We start from the raw sequence: 13643 nt of genomic DNA, 5'->3' as shown, positions 1-13643 counted from the left end.
AGCACTAACAATTTTCCTTTTGAGTGGGACTGTTTTCTCTCTCAGGCATAAAACCCCTCATTCAGGCTCTGCACATTCGTTAGAAGCCCAAGTACAACTGGCCCAGTGTAGTCAAGGCAATGCTCTGCTGTTTGGTGCGGTGGCACCAGGGGCGTGTAGGAATACTTTTACCAGGGCGGCTTGCACACAGAGGGAAAAAACAAGCTCACTGTAACCCTAAATACGATGTGCCTAAGCTGACTGAAATCTCCAGCAGGGGCTGCATGGGCTTCACAGTTCTCTAGAAATGGGAGGAGGCAGAGAGAGAGAAAGACTGGTATAGCCTCATACTTGGTGGATATAGACATGAGCCAGAACGGTTAGTGACAGCCTCCTAGAATGCAGGGAGAGGCTCAGGTTTCCCGAAAGATAACAGAAAAGCAAATTAAGGTGGTAGAGATCTTTCTCCACATAGGAAATATTTTCTTTATGCTCTCAGATTCATTGATGTTGCTTACAATGAAGATACAATCTGTTAGAACAACCAACAACTGAAACTGAAAATACTCGCAGCACTTTAACAACGAGCTTTATTTTGCGTTGTGCTAGCTCCGGGAGCCAGCGAGCTGCTCTATAAATAAGCAACTACTGTAAACTCTGAAGCTAACGTTCAACCTACGTACTCTGACCAGTAGTAAGTTCACTGATAAAAGATAGATGTGGCTGTTTATAGGCGAGCACAATTTGCACATTAAGCTTTAATAAATAGCCACACCCAAATGTTCCGAGGAACCTTTGAAGCTCAGTCCTGTGGGGAACGTGTGCTTTTATAGCCCGAGTTGTGCGCTGCACTTTTTGCATAGATTTCTGGCAGTACTAAGGTCAGGATCAATATCTGTGCTGTAAAGACTGTTTCTTTGTATTTAAGCATGAATTTGGTTCGTTTCAGGCTTTCCCTCTATTTCTGGTTCTGAAACCAGATCATAAATAAAATTTCTTATTTTAACTGAATCCTCTCTCAGGGATTATTTCCAGTTTCTGCTGTATTGACTTGCTCTCTGCTGGGAACTAAGTGGCTTTTCAGCTTTATTTCAGCATCCTGATGATAAAAGCTCTCCACAGCATCATTCTGGTTGTAATGAACGTTCATGTAGGAATCCAGGCTCTCTAAACTCTTTCCTCAGCACAGAATAATTATGCAGTGTGAAATGCGGTAATTATTTAGATTACATGATTTCTCAAGGGAAGCTTGCATGACAAAATGTACCACTCAGATCGTATAACCCCGAAACATGAAGAAACTATAGCATGAGAATGGCTAGCTATTTTTAAATACATAAAATTGCTGTGAGAACACACAATCACCAAGTGTCTCACTTAATAGCTCCATTCCTGGAATAAACTCTACTGGAATCTCCAGCAATGTGCTTGGCAGGGAGCACGCAGCATGTCAAACGCGAACCACTCAAAGAATGCGACCGACGATGCACGGCAGCCACAGCCTGTCATCTCATTGCAGTCGGCTGCGTTGCCACACAATGCACACAGGTAAGATACGAGCGCTGCACTCACTTAGAGACGTTTGAAACTTAAGAGTTATATTCTGCCATAAAAGCCTCCGCCTTCTTTTCTCCCCCTTCTCCTCTGTCTGAAGCAAATGATGCTTGCGGCATGCTAAACACACGCTTAATCTCCGGATTTGGGAGATACAATGAATAAAAGATGATGATAGGCAGATATTCATGAAAGTCAGGTCTCTTTCATATTCCAAATTCAGCCTGCTTGCAAATGAGGCAGAGGTATTTCCAAGACCGAAATCATGAAAACTCCTCTTTCCTTGAAGATTGTTTTACAGTAACCCTGTATTTTTCCCTTCAGAGCTTTAGTATAAGGACAAGAAAGAAGCCACCCAAACAAGCATCTCAGACTACTTAGAGTTAACTATGCAGGGCAAAAGAATACAAACAGGGGAAGAGACAATGCATGCAGCTTTCAGACACTTCCCACAAAGTAAAGTTTTAAATACTCTTACTGTACCTGATCGTCCTGACAGAAATGCAGTATTTCCACATCAGATTCCACATTGCACTGCCATCTCCCTTCATGACCTCCTCTGAAGTGTTTGCAAACTTAGCACGATTCCAAGTAACTCAAGGAACAAGAAAGTTTAGCAGCATACGAAAAAGTTAGTCCAAGGTTCATGCGGCCGCCAAGCACTGATTCACGATTTCCAAGTGATTCCTCCGACCTCCACTCAAATGAACTCAGAGAGAAGCCAGCTTTCTCATCTGAAGTCTCGGGTTACTTCTTTCTTCGTGATTTACAAGACTTGTTGTTTACATTATTTGCAAGCCAGAGAAGATTATTAGAGGCTGTTCAGAAAGCCACATATAATATTGCTCCAAGTTGTCAAGGAAGACAAACCTACCTAGGCAGCACCTACAGAAATTGGTTTACTTTATTCCACTTAAAAAAAAAAAAAAAAAAAAAAAAAAACCATCAACAAACCCAGCCCAGTAAGAGGGCCTTAGCAAATCACTTACTGGATCTGTGAAGGCTTACCAAACACGCTAAATGATATGGCTGAGGCTGAATAAACTCCCAGCTGTTTGCAAAATTTCTCGTGTACTGTAATAAACTTCACAGTGCTAAAAGAAGTAATGAGTCATTTTCCAAGGCTGTGTTTGAACACAAAGTTATGGCTTTCAATAGTGAATGTCAGCTATGACACTTAGCTTATAAATTACATCAAAAATAAAACAGTAAAATCTGACTAAAAACACCACAAAACTTCCTCACTTTGCATACAGAATTCTCTTACTGTCCTGAAACCTCAGACAGGTAAGTGATCGTTGGATTTTGTCTTCGTGACAATATTTACCCCTCAAAAAGAACCCAAACCTCATGCATGACATAACACGCAATTTCTCAATTATGATGGGGATTTATGAAGAATATTAAATATTTACACTGCTGCTTTTTATACTACGCTGGAGAATTTAGCCCTTAATTTTTCAAGGATTTAGTTTAAGTGCACTGCATTTATCACCAAAACTTTGAATAGGATTTAAGCCTCAACAAACACACGGAATCACCCTATATAGAGAAGTTTTATTATTTTTGTTGTTGTTATTATTATTTATAACTGAAAGACAAGTCCTTGAAATTCTACCCTGGTTTCTCCGAGACCACCCAGAAAGTCAGTGTTGTTGCTACGACATTAAACCTTCCCGAGCCTTTAAAGCTCAGCCCAGTAGACCACACTCTCTTCTCTGCAAAGAGGTCAATGGCACAGTTATCAGGGGTTCTTCTGGATCAAAGACATTAAATGAATGTTTATATTATAAAACTTAATTAAGCAAGAAACTAAGTTCATGCTACTTCTTGGGAGAACAGTATGCTTTTATGATTAAATGTCTGTTTTCTGTTGCACAACTCCATTTTGGATAAGACCATTTTATCTAGGATCTCATGACTGGAACTACTAGTCTGAAATAGATTCTGTTTCAGTGATTTTCTGACAACGATTCCAGGAAGAAGTGACTGACGGCTCATAAAAAAGTTAGAACAAGTTCCACAGCACATTATACATTTTAAATCAGTAGACATAATGGAGAAAAATTGCCTTAGAAAACTTACAGACCTGTTCTTAACATAACCAGTGGAATACATTTAAATGATGGAAAAAGCTATGCAAGTTCAGGCAGATCAGCTGAATGCTCCTGATCACCTCAACATGCGAATTTGAGAGATGGGGCACCTGTGACACAGTATTTCTTACTTGCACATGGTGCACACTTGGAATACTTGATTTAGCATAAATAGGTCCATTATATATGAAGTATTAAACAAAGAGTAGTTTATTTTCGGTGTAGTATAGAGCTACCAAACAGCATGCTTATTGGTGTCACCTACATCCCCTTGAGCATGTATCCGAGGCATCGATGTAATTGGCGTACTCGTATTATGCATTCCTTGATTCACATTCAAGTGCAATATTTAGACATTATCAGCACCTGCAGCAACAGTATTTTATGTCTCTAAAGAGAGATTAAGGTGGATGTCATACTGAGATCTACAAGAGACTTTTTAAATACAAGAGTATTAATCACTTGCTTCACCCATGTTTCTAGCATTTATGCACAGCCAGTGATCAAATGGATTTAAATAACATGTGATACCATCATAGGACAAAACTGAGATGCTTTTATTTTTTTTTTTCCTTCTCCTTTTTTTTTCCCTTTTCTCTTAAATCATTGCTGCAGCATTTACCATGCGAGGAAGACTACAGTTTTATGGAAGAGCAAGCGGAGTGTTTCAGTTCCCCTCCTGATGAGCTGAGTTTGTTCGCTAATTCCCAACGCGACCGAGGCAAATCAAGTTAGCTCTCCACAAAGCAAGCGTTCGTTCTGCAGGGAACAGCAGGCCCAAATTTGGAATAATTTAGAGCTGATAGGCAGCCTGCAAATACAAAATAATACACATACAGAAAATGTCGAATACTGTGCAAACTGTGCTATGAGTTGATGTAAATCAGTATTTTGGGTCTATGATTAGATCTCAGATGTACATAAATGCTATTTATTCTGGTGTAGGTATGAAGACAAAAAGACTGAAATTCTCACTGAAATGATATTTGAGGTATGCCTAAGCCTAACAGCACCCTGCAAAGCTTCGTGTGGGCTTGATTTGACCAACTGCAGGTGCTGGTGTTCCCAGCTGTAGCTGATGATTTCTGTACACACATGGATGAGGCAAACCGGTGATTAATCAAAGCCCATGGCTAATTCTGTCTGAAGATAGGCTGCCTTTTCACATCACCCTCACAGTGTGATTGCTAAGGAGGTAACAAGAGATATTGAAGACAAAATTGTCCCATCAGCTATTTCTTACTATTAAGAAAAACCTTGATTGGGAAAAGAACTTTTCCAGCAGCAGGAAGACAGTGTCCCCTTTGTCTTAGCTATTTACTTTCTTTTCCTTTGTCCACAGTGACATTACTATGCCTGAAACAAGACACAGATTAGCATATCAAATGATTTCACTTTTTTGAAGCCTTGTTTGCTTTCACTGTATAACAAGTCAAGATGAGCCCCAGCACCGCAGGGGCCTTTTGGCATCACATCTGCCTTTGACACGGATTTTCCATTTTGTACATCAATCATAATCTATCGTAATGACTCCAGTGACAGTCTTCTCCCACACTCACATCCTCGGCCAAGTAATCCCAGCCAACACAGAGACTATGGGGTGGTAACAAGGGATGTTTGGAGACAGTTGCTGCCTGGCTGCTTTATTATTCCTCTTTGGGTGTGGCAATAAAAACTTTGGTTATCTCTTCCCCTTGAAATGAAACAACAGATTCCATTCAGAGGACATCACTGCATCCACCCAGTCGTGCTGTGCATGGGACCACGCTCTGTATGAAGCAGAGCTCCCCAGACAGATGTACTTAGCTGGATTCTTTTTCTTCCATTATGCTCCTTGGAAACCTTTACTAATTTTTCCTTGCTTGCAAGTCATCTACAGCACAACCCTCCTTTTCAGCAGGCACAGCAGCACCACCGGGCCGGACCCACAGTGGTGTCCTGCTTGTAGTGCGTGCACTGTAAGCTGCCTCTGTGCTGCCAAGCTGCAATGGGAAGCTGCAAGGAGCTCTGCCTCCTTCCAACCTTTCTTCCCACTTCAGTACATCGGCATTTCCAAACCCACTAATCATTATGTTTTATTTTCAATGGAGGTAGTAGTAGGTGTAGTAATGAAGTGCTGTCCCCTGCATCAGAATGTCATGTCTGCCTAGGCTTCGCCCCAGCCGTGTGTCCACTTTTCTGTGCTGAGTGGGCATGCCAGCTGTCCCGGAGTTGCTTATGCTGTGTGCATTACAGGCAGACCAATCAACCTTGTAAAAAATACTGCGTGTCTTTTCAGGAAGAAATCTTTAATTCAGACACAACTGCTAACTCAGAGAAAGGTGATGCCATGGTACCAGCATTCCCTTACAAGAACTGAGCAAATGGTTGAGGCAGCTGAAAATGCACCTGCTTGGGGCTCTCCCTGCCTCACCGCCAGGCTGAGGCTGCCTGCTGCAGTCAGCACGAGGACCGCCTGCTTCTCCACTCCTCCCTCCTGCCACCTGTAGCGCTGGCTGCGACTGCTGGTGCAGGTGAGTTTGCACCAAGACAACCCGGGACAGCTGAGACAGGCATTTTTTGGCTTTCCAAGTGTGCACAGAAGTGCTGGGCTGCAGCACAGGAGTCAAAACAATTGGAAGAAACCGTATCTAAAAAAAATACTGGAAATGAATTCCACAGAAGTTGTTCGTCAGAGCCCTCAACTTGGCCACTTCCAAGCACAGAGCTCATGGTTTAGGATCAGAAATACAGTTCTTTCGATGTCTTTTATTGCTAAGAACCCAGAGCCACCATCAGTCCCCTATAAGGGTGAAGCAGAGCACTTAAATTCCTTAAAAGTATATATACCTATCTATAGATTAGGGGGGGGAAGAGTAGGGTGGGAATGGACAGACATGAAGGAGAACTGGAGGATTTCAATTACTTTATTTCTTAAACACTGGAAAAAAAAGCTTCTCCAGGCAAAGATATTACCAGGTACATAAATCCATAAATCACTTCAAGTATTAAAAAATGCTAGAGCTAAGTTCCTGTAGAAGCTGTAGGTGGTACGTTACTTTCCAATGGTGTTAACAGCCAGGCAATGCTGAACGTGGAGGCTCCCGTTCTATTGTTCTCCACCCTCCCGAGATTCATTCTCATTTTGCACTGAAGCCCGCACGACGGGCAGTGCTCGGGGGGAGCTGAGCACGCCGAGCCCTCGGCGCAGAAGTTGCTGTTGGTGGCTCAGAGGAATGGAGCACCCCAGACACCTTATGTGGCCTGCTCTCTGGTACAGCCACGCACTCCGGATGCACACCACTTTCCACGTGACATGCCTGCAGCCAAGATAACCTTACTACTCCAGCTGTACATGGGCTCATCCTCAATTTGGTTAGGGTAACCCACAAAGAGGGAAACAGGCATACCGCAGGCTTCACGAGTGAAGGTGGGAATTGGCTTATTCTCCTCTAGTTTCTACCAGGACAAATGATCAGAAACAGAATTTAACAGCATTCCTATTAGTAAGTAGATTGTATTTATAGGGCATTTAACAAAAGAAGCTGTGAGCGCTGGAGCTAGCAACCATCATACATGTTTTTGGTTGTCAGGAGAGTTCCAGGCCTATTTTTAACTTAGGTAGCATTGCCTTTAGACAGCAGCTATTACCAATTAAGGATTGAAAGAAGCCTTGCAAATAGATGGTTTTAACTTTTTAAAATGAAAAGCAGTCTGACTTTTAGACAATTTAGGTTATCTTTAAACCCTTAACTTGTAACAGGTCAACTTGTACATTAAATTGGGGATGAGGTTTAAATAAAGTATGTTCACTACATTTTTTCCTCAGCCTCCACCATATTTTCTTTCCTTCCCCTTTAAACTTCCTATTCCGATTTTTCAGACATTCCTAAGAGCATGCACAACAACGTTTCCTCGGAGCTCACAGCAGTGACAGCCACATACCAGTCCTGCGGAATAAAGCCAGCGTGATTTTGGTATTTTGATAAAGGGCATCCCCTCTCATCCCCACAAGCTGGCAGGTTTGTGGTGCTTCTAGGAGGCCCCTGCAGCATCCTTCCAGCTGCAGTCACCGACAGGCTCCTCGTGTGCCTCCAGCCGCCACCGTGCTCCCAGACGCCCTTTTCTGTGACTTAATCTTGGACGACTATCAAAGGGAACTCAGAAAGCTTCCATTCCATGTAGGCTCATAGCCAAATGCACAATTTAAATGTGACTGCCCTAGGGCCTGCCCATCAGTTGCATCTAAATACGGTAGGGACCAGACACTGAAAGAAAAGCCTGGCGCAAAACGCGCTCCCTGGGGGTCCAGCTAAAGGGCAGGCACCACCTACACATCTGCGAGGGCGCCAGCACAGATACCGAAGTTCCTCAAAACCTGGTATGCGTCTTTGAAGCTGTGCTCGTGGAAGGCTGAAAGCTGCACAAGTGTGAACAATGGAGAACATGAATACTCAGAGATGATTCCTGGGTGCAAAGCATTTCAGAAAGGCTTGACGTGCGGCTTACTGATGACCGCAGAGAGACACAAAAAGAGAGGCACTTATACAGAGAACTGCCTGAAACCCAGATCAGTTACAGCAGTGGTCTGAGGAGACACCACACAGCCCTCTATACTAGCACAGGATTTTTGCTCAGCAATACCAAAGTCCCACAGCAAGCCTCGGTGAAATCGGGGCATGGCAAATTGAGGGATCCCAAAACATCCACCAGGTAGGAAGGCAGAGCATCCCAGAAAGTAAAGAAAACTGGGAGTATGAACCGAAGGCATAAAACCAGAGCATTTTCAACGCTTTTATGAACACTCGGATACACAGTAGTGTGAATTACATTACAATGAAGGCTTTAATCAGACTAACAACTATTTGGGGTGTTTTAAGTTATCCAATTGAAATCACTAGCTCCCTGAGTGCAGACAAATCCTCTGACTGCTTTTAAGGCATTTTCTTACCTTATATATTTGAGGGTTTCCTCAATCATTTTTATACTGCATTTGGAAATATTGCAGTCTGCACTGTTTGCTGGCTGCACTTTAAGAGGATTGTGGATGGGGGGGGAGGGGGGGGGGGGAAGGAAAAGGAGAGAATTTTATGCTCTCAGCTGCTTCGCAGTTGCATAAACTTTGCCAGCGTGAACCTCCTGGGAGAGCTGTACTATAGGCATTATGACTCAGCCCTGCTCTGGATGAAGTCACTGTCAAGTGGAAGCAAACTATTTGTTTCTAACAACATATATGGTGAACTCCAAATGCAAGTTCAAGACAAAGCTGTCTTTATTTCTCCCACCCACTTTGCTATTGTTTTGTTCAGTTCAGATTGCAAAGGAGCCCACAATCTAAGTGAGTGCCAGAAGGAAAGCAAACCAACTGACATCACCATGTGAGCAAAAGAAGTTCCCTGCTTTCATGGACTAGAACCCAAAGATTTTTTTTCCCGACTCATTGTTACTGAGATTTGTAACTATCATAGAGCTATTCTTTCCAGGGTTGGAGGATTACAATATGCTATATAATGTCCCCCTTCCCCCCTTATTAATCCATTTTTAAATAATGGATTTAAAAATAGAATCCCCTTTAACTATGTAGTAACATGTGACAACAGAGACCTTTGCATCTCTTATTTATGCTGTGTGTTGCTTAAAGGAAGCAGTGCTGCTCCTTGCCTGTTAGCAAGCACCTTGTCTGGCACATCCGCAGCCACCCCACGTAATCATGGAAGCAGAGTCCATGCTGTCAACACCAGAGACGAGGCACAAAGGCTATCAACGCGCTCTTTTTTTAGACAAAGAGTTAACCTTGAAGACAATCCCGGCATAGACCATTTAAAGCACATGTGCCATCTTTGAAACTGCATCTAAATTAGGACTGGCAATTCATGTAATGGTTTCAAATGCTACAAATTTGTCTTGGATAACAGAGTGGGAAAGAGGACGAGCAGAGAGCTGCCGGTGCCCCGCAGAGTGCAATTTAGAGGGGCTTTAAGTAGCCTCTGTGAGTCAGGGACTTGGTGACATTCTAGCACAGCAGCAATAGGCTGCTCCTATCAAGGAGATTTATGAAAGCGTTTTCATTTATAATCACCACTGAAACATCCTAGTAGGACTGAATCATATACCAAAATATAGACCTGTTCTTGCTTGGAGATAGGCTTAAGCACATGATTCAATCCATCGTTAATCACAACGCTGGAATTGCCAGTCCCAACTGGAGGCTGGCAGAACAATGTCAGTTAATCCCCGCCTCACAAAACCTGTCATCGCTCACTTATCTTGTTCCATTGGGGTGGCTGGAATAAGAGGCCTGCTAGAAATGCCCGATTGTTCTCTAAGGGACTCGTGCCTCTTTTGGAGAGACCCAATTTATAAAAGCAAAATGAAAAATGAATAGAAAAGTGAGAAGTTTTCATTTAAAAACTGCTCTGTTTGTCAAGCAACCAGTTTCCAGTAAAGTAACCTTTAAAAAGAAAAAGTGCTAAATGTGTAAACACTCTTGTCTTAGCAAAAAGAAAAAATTCTGGGAGGAAAAATCCCCCTCCCAAAGTACAGATTATAATCTTCTTCACCTCCAGTACCAAATTTTCTCACTGTAAGCTTTATCTTTAATGCAATGCTAATGGTAACAATTTCTCGCTTGGGCTATTACACACCAGCTGGCAGAAGCACAGCACGATGCACCCACTGGCTAAAGAAAATCTTCACTTTTGCATGTTAAACCTGAAGTCACATGGTTTTATAATAATCCAGTGAGCAAGCATGAGACATTCATCCTCAAAATCCCACAGAAACCCTACGGTGATTTGCTCATCTTACACTTTAATCTATTACAGAAATTCATCTCTACACTTTCAGTATTTGTATTCAAAGGGCACTGAAAACCAGCACTTAACCGTGGGGTTATAGCACGGACCAAAACGCACCTGGTGCTAAAGGTAACAAGGAGCTGAAATTTGATTTCCACAGATGAATGATCAAACACTTTTTTGGACCAGGTTTCTACCCCAACACCCACAGTTTTCTCCATATAATCTGCCCCAACTTAGATAAAAGCAGACTGTTAGTTTATGTTTACTGGAGGCATCGTTACCTGGCAGTAGCTTTGTTTTGTGAACATGCATGTGATGGGCAAGGCCTGGCCACTGAAGTTGCAGCCAAATTTACGAAATAGACTAAAAGCACAGTTGGTTTATTTTGTCCTATTTCTCCCTTTCCCTTGCTGTGCTGAGAAAATATACATCACTGAATCAGTTCTTACAAAGGACTGAAAACTGTACAATAGCCCTTAGTCGGGTTTCTCTTTGGGAATGTCACACGCACAGCTTGGTAGAGAGTTCTGGAACTGAACTTTGCTTCGTAAACCTGACTATGTTCAAAAACTGGCACCTCAGAAGGCAAAAATTGTCCTGTTTTCACTCCTTCCCATCATCCAGAACCACTGCTTTCTTGTGATACCCTGCCCGGCCCTACAGTACAGGCAGGGAGGGCGACTTGCCCCGTGCCCCTCTCCCGTTCCCAGCCCCACAGCTCGGGGCAGCGGGGACGGAGCTCCACCACTGCCAGCCTCAGCCTCTCAGCAGTCTCATTCCCAAGGGTTTGAGGAAGAAACATGTGCCAGACAGCAGCGCGGGGAGCCAGCCCCATCCTGCCACACCACTCAGCACACTGCAGGACCAAACAGGCCCCGCGTAGACCTCCCTTCGACTCCATGAATGTCAACAGAGGTGCAAAGGTCTGTGCAAGCAGCTCCCAGCACAAGACAAAAATTATAACTTAAGATCACAAAAAACATAGCATAAATCACAGTTGTCCAGGTCAGGCCACAGACATGACCCCATGAGACTTCCTGAGTAACAATGTCTGAAAAACACAACTTGACTTCTGAACAGCAGCAAGCCATGGAACTTCAGAGCTGACCAGAAACATTTACCATAGTTTTCAGCATCAACTCCAACTAAAACCAAAAGTCACAGCGGGCTCAGGCAGCGCACAGCTGGACATAGAAGAGCGGTCACATTTCTTGTCACGTACGGCTCGCTATGCGTGAGCATGTGAGGGCGCTGGGCTGAGCAGGCCCGAGCCACCCCACAGCATCAGGACCACACAGCCCCAGCAGCAGCTCCTCCGCAGCCTCCTGGGCCTACCCGAAGAAGTCCCGTGCTGTCACAGCGCCACGTGCACGTGGGGATGGCTCAGGGGGTTGGCACTATTTCCTCACAACCTGCAACTGCACCTCTTCACCCAGAGCCACAGCTGGCTGCCAGCAGCAGCAGCAGCACGAGGGAGCGGCGTACCGGGACGTCGGAACTTGGCTTCTGCCTCCATTCGCTGGCACGACCAGGATATAGCCGAGGGCAGACAATAACCCTACTGCAAATACTAAAATTTCACGATGACTTGTATGATGGAAACGTTACTCAAGTCCAGTTTTGGTTACCTTACTTCATGCATAAAAATAAAAACACAGACAGACACACACATTTCTCCTCACAGCACTTCGGCTCTTTTCCAAGAGCGTTTTAAACAACCTGCAAATACTAATAAAAAGTAACTAAAAGTAAGTCTCAAGAAAGATATGTTTTCTTTTTTTTTGTATTACCTTCGTGCATTTAGTTTTGTTATTCATTCTGGACCATTTGCTTTTCACATTCATTTGCCACTCTGCTCCGACCAAGAAATTATTTTGCTTAAAATGTGAGAAAACTGCAACTTCCCTTCAATTTTCCTTTTCTCAGAATGCTGAGAGGAAAGTACTTCTACCTGATATTTAAGTCCTTAGCCTCCTTTTACTTCTGTTCATACAAACACTCCAGGAGGAGGGCTCAAACACATCCAGGTTTCAATGACAAACAAATTAACTGTCTGGAAGGAAGTAAATGGAAAGTCCTTAGGTATTGCCGAGGTTTCCGTTAGGAGATGCAGAACAACTCCAGGGTAATTCATTTGCAACAAAGCTGGGAGGCTGCCAGGAATCCAGGACATAAACCTTCAGTTCGGTTGTATTTGCTCGCATCAAAACAGTCTGGCCGTATTTCTGTTATTTTATATGGATTCTCAGCAAGGAAGGCACTGCAACGGGCTAGGAATAAGTTGGAACTTTTTTGACTTCGAAAGGAAACCTGTGAAAAGCTGCAAGGGAATAAAGCTATCTTTTGAAACTTCACTAGCCAATGGTCACAGATGAGGGTCCGATATTACTCAATGCCAGGAAGTGGGGGGCACCCCTTAAACCTTGAAAAAGATTGGAACAGTTCCTTTGCCAGCCTTCAGTCACTGCATGAAAAATTCAACTGCAATTAGCATTTAGTACAAAGCACTTTCTGTAGGCTGACAATAGATAGTCAGACCAGAAAGTGTACATAACAAGAACGGAATCCTGCTTTAAATTGCATGGTTTTTGTTAACAATGAAACGATCTCCTCTTTTCCCCAGAAAATGCAGATACATATAAGTGCCATTGGTTGGTAGCGTGAATTAAGAGCAAGAAACAGAAGTTTAGATTAAAAAGCGTTAGGGTAAGTTCAGGGACACGTTAAATGGAAATGCTTATTTTGCTGTTCCATTAAATAGGCAAGCTCAATGCATGTGACATCCAGCCCTATTCTTTATGATCACTATTCACCATCAATCATTTAAGCCCTATGTCAGACCTGCCTAAGTGAAGTGCCCATGGCTCTGAATGACTGCGGTGTGCGCTGTGCACCACGAGGGAAACCAAAGATAAACTATTATACTACTAAATACCTCTGAGAGAAAAAAAGAAAAATAAAAGGATCTATGCATTACATAAATTTCCATGACATTTCAATTAATCTCTTAGTGCTATTTACAGTCTGTAAACGACACAGCACAGGTATCTGTGCCTAAGGATAAAATCCCAGAGAATAAAGTACTAACTGAGTCTTAGCTGGGATGATTTGACTTAAAGCAAACGTTAAAACCAAACAGCATCACTACCTTTCACATCTGCATGCAGAGACAAAAGTGGCTGATAACTGATGCAATAAAAAAGCAGCTTTACAATTTTTGTCACAAGTTCTCATT

The 13643-nt window shown here is 43.1% G+C and overlaps 1 protein-coding gene and 1 long non-coding RNA gene across 13 annotated transcripts in view; one reads left to right on the top strand and one right to left on the bottom strand.

Annotated features, from left to right (window-relative positions):
- Positions 1–13643, bottom strand: part of IQSEC1 (IQ motif and Sec7 domain ArfGEF 1) — a 336457-nt gene that overhangs the window by 136051 nt on the left and 186763 nt on the right. The window lies entirely within an intron of this gene.
- On the top strand, positions 1337–13595 carry LOC118173189. The gene is made up of 3 exons (XR_004754076.1): positions 1337–1527; positions 5908–6142; positions 7492–13595. It is a non-coding gene; the product is annotated as an uncharacterized LOC118173189 (long non-coding RNA).

Source organism: Oxyura jamaicensis, chromosome 12 (genome assembly GCF_011077185.1).
Source record: "Oxyura jamaicensis isolate SHBP4307 breed ruddy duck chromosome 12, BPBGC_Ojam_1.0, whole genome shotgun sequence".
NCBI classification, from domain to species: domain Eukaryota; kingdom Metazoa; phylum Chordata; class Aves; order Anseriformes; family Anatidae; genus Oxyura; species Oxyura jamaicensis.
The sequence above is the reverse complement of the archived record's forward strand: the minus strand, read 5'-3'. Positions and strand labels throughout refer to the sequence as shown.